Source organism: Empidonax traillii, unplaced genomic scaffold (assembly GCF_003031625.1).
Source record: "Empidonax traillii isolate 1590-97213 ecotype Southwest subspecies unplaced genomic scaffold, ASM303162v1 scaffold35:size4298261, whole genome shotgun sequence".
NCBI classification, from domain to species: domain Eukaryota; kingdom Metazoa; phylum Chordata; class Aves; order Passeriformes; family Tyrannidae; genus Empidonax; species Empidonax traillii.
The window spans coordinates 3,203,579-3,207,215 of record NW_020955228.1 but is presented as its reverse complement, the minus strand read 5'-3'; positions in this window follow the sequence as shown (position 1 = coordinate 3,207,215).

The window sequence follows — 3,637 nt, the reverse complement described above, 5'->3', positions numbered from 1 at the left end:
TTTTTTTAACTTTCTTTTTCATTGATCTTATAAACACTGGACTTGGAATACTCAATGGATATCACAATTTTCAGCAAATGCCAATTTGTATTGTATTCCTTAATGCAATTTAGAAAACAGGGAAAATAGTTTTCACATTTGTGTCAGAATTTGAGAAGATAAAATGTTTTTTTCACATGTGCAAATGTACGTGTTCGGACACACAGGCACAAACATACAAATGCACACTTGCTTCTGAACCCTGGAGTTATCAAACATGTTTAGTGACTGAGCGAGATGCTGTCTACGAAGGAGTTGCTGATGTAAGAGCCAAATTAGTGTTAATTTCAAACAGGCGGCTAATTCTTCCACAGAACCTCAGCACTTTTAAAGTGCTTTGCCGTGCTTCATATTTAATTATTTGCAATGGAAAATATATCCACTTCCCGTGTAGAAAGATTAGCAAATTAATGAGGTTTTCCTGTTTGCTTGCTTGCTTGTTTTCTTGCTTTCTTGCTTCCTTGCTTCCCTCCTTCCTTCCTTCCTTTTTTCCTTCCTCCTTTCCTTGCTCCTTTCCTTTCATCCTTTCCTTCCTCCTTTCCTCCTTTCATGCTTTCCTCCTCCCTCTCACTTTCTGTCTTTCCCCCTCTCTAAACATCCTGAAACACCTTTCAACTTCAAGGTTTTTACACCAATATAAACCAGATCCAGAACAGACTCCCTTCCCCCTTCCTCATGGTCCTCAGATCTGAACTTAAAACATATATCATAGATCGGTTTTCATCCAGCAAATTTAGACATAGTTCCTCGACCTGTATTTTCAAAGAGATTCTGGGCTGGAGTCTGCAATATTTAATCCAGGCAGCTATTAAATGTCCTCCAGCTTGAATCAAGAATTTAAACAGGCATCTGTGCCGAGGATAATGACAGTTCAAGCAGTTTGGGGTGTAGTGTGTGTGGCAGAGAGGGGGGGGAAACGGACAGAAGGATAACGATTAAGTCTTTGATTTGGAAAATTCCTGAGTTTTAGGAGTTCTGTCAGGGTATTGGTGGGGGAGAACATGAAAGAAACCCCTTTGCTCAGAGGCATGGTTTTAATGGGGAGAAATAGTAATAATAATACGTGACAGTGCCTGACACTCTCCTTTCTTCTGCCTGCCCAGCAGTAACATGATACCCGCTCCCTCCAGTGACAGCCAGGCCGGGGGGGGGCAGCCCATTCCCCGGGGGGACCCGGCTCTGGTGGATGGGGCCCCTTCTGTGGCAGGAGGGCTTCCCCAGAATCTGATCCCCCACCGGGGGGGCTCCCCCAAGGTCTGTACCTACCAGGAGGGCTCCCACAGAAGCCCCATCAAGAGGGTTTTCCCGCTCTTTCCCTTCCTGGGTCCTCTTCTTGAGACCTTGGGATGGATGGGTTGGAGAACTCAACGGTACTTTAGATAGGAGAAGCGTTTGGAGTTTTTTCTTTCTCTTTTTTCTTACTTCCTTTGTCAACTATTGAGCTGATGGCTAGTTGAAAGATGGGGTTAGGTGGATTTCTAAAATCCTAAAGGGCTTGGATCTAGGGAAGAGAAGAGAGCAGCAGAAGAGGGAAGAGGCTCAGCTTTTGACTTGATGAAGCACGTGTCAGATTCTGCAGTTCAGGCAATTAAAACTCGATTCTGATCAAAGGGCTTCATAAATCACCAGGAGAAGTGAACTGGTCAGAGACAGCTGTCTGTGTGAGCAAGCAGGGGGGGCAGCTTCTTATCCCCACCTCTCGGACACTGTCGTCTGCTCCCACTGCCTCCAAGGACTCTCACTGGGAGTGGATTTTTCCTGTTGTTTTATGGGGGATTGTTTTATTTATGGATGCATTTCTGCAGGAAAAAAAATATAGGGAGCGAGTTCATGACCATTGGTCACTATCCCAAGAGCAGACGTGCCACAGCATTTTTTTTTCTGATCAGAGAAAAAATGCTAGATACTGATGAACTAGTGACTAAAAACATTTCCCTTATCCTTTAAGAATGAAACAGGAGATTCTGTTTATCCATGCTAGGCTCAGGTCCCGGACAGTTCTGAGTGCAGAGCAGAGAACTCATGCCCAGGAGCACCTGGCTCTGCTCTCAGCTGGTTCCACTTCTAGGAACTGGGCAGTTGAAAGGGAGAGATGGAGGGGAAAAGGATTTTGCATCTGAATGAAGGCAAAGCCTCTTTATGCTTGGAGCAGGGCATGGAGCCAGGGAGTTCATGCAGCCCTGTGTGTGTCAGCCCTAGTCTGTGAGCGGTCCTTAGGTGTCAAGGACACTCCTGCCATTCAACTCCCCACTAATGCATCTTCTTATGTCAGATGTAGTGTATTATAAGAGTTTACAGCTTGAAAGGCTGCTCTTTGATATCGGAATTTAGGGGTGAAAATATAAGTGGTCTCAAGGCACTTGTCAAATTTGACTGCTTTCTGGTGTGATTTATGGCAAAAGGTTCCTTTCTGACACTTCCAGATGCCAAACCTTTCACCTTGCATAAAACGTGCTTGCAATGGCCAGGGTGAGTTTATGCCTACTCTTTAAAACAGCTGCTCTGGGGTAATAAGGTGGCATGAAAGCCCAGAAAGGAACCGATTTATGAGCTTTGCCAATGGTTCAAATGGTTTTTACAATAGTTTTTGTCTCCTTCCAGCATCCAGGCTATCCACTGATGTGCAACGCTGAACCTATCCTATCCATTTAGAGGAATGCAGGACCATTTTCTCTCACCAAATCTTTTCTTCAAATTGTCTTAGTTTGTACTTTGGTGAGCTTGTCAATCTTTCTGTGCCCTGTTTGTCATTTGATCTGCTGAATCATCAGGAGACTCTGGAGATTCCTTTAATGCAAGGCTTTTCAGAGATTTCTCTGAACAGAGGGCAACTATGGAGTGAGAATTTGAGACAGGAAAATGGGGGGCATTCATCTTCAGAGCACATGAATCACCATGAACTCTCCCAGGCTACTCCAACAGGCTTGGGATTCCCTTGCCAGAGATGAGTCACAGATAAATTACCCAAGGCCCACAGAGAACAAAAGGTTTGTCCAAAAGCTGCAAGGGGATGGGTGTTCTCCAAAAAGTAGCGGAAGCCTTGCTAACACATGCCTCTCGATGGATGGTGGAGCCTGATCTGCATTCCTGGTTCTCATGAACAGCAGGAAATAAAAACAAAAATAGATCAAAATTCACTATGTGTCGACTTCTTCCCCGCATTTCTTGGCAGGTGGACTCAAATGTTTGATCTCACTAAGAGACAGTTTTTCATCTGAAATTGAAATAGCTCCTCCTTCCAAACTGAATGCATCAGCAAAAAATTAACATTGAACTCGGCTAGTACTAGGTGGGAAAAGAACTATTGACATGTTAGAGTTAGCATTGCAATGACAACTGTCATCTCATCACTTCCTCTATGGAATGTCAATATGATCTAATAAGGCTGACTTTTAAAGCTTGTTTATTGCTGCGATCATTATGCCATATGGAATAAAGGCAAGAAAAGGAAAGGAAAGGAAAGGAAAGGAAAGGAAAGGAAAGGAAAGGAAAGGAAAGGAAAGGAAAGGAAAGGAAAGGAAAGGAAAGGAAAGGAAAGGAAAGGAAAGGAAAGGAAAGGAAAGGAAAGGAAAGGAAAGGAAAGGAAAGGAAAGGAAAG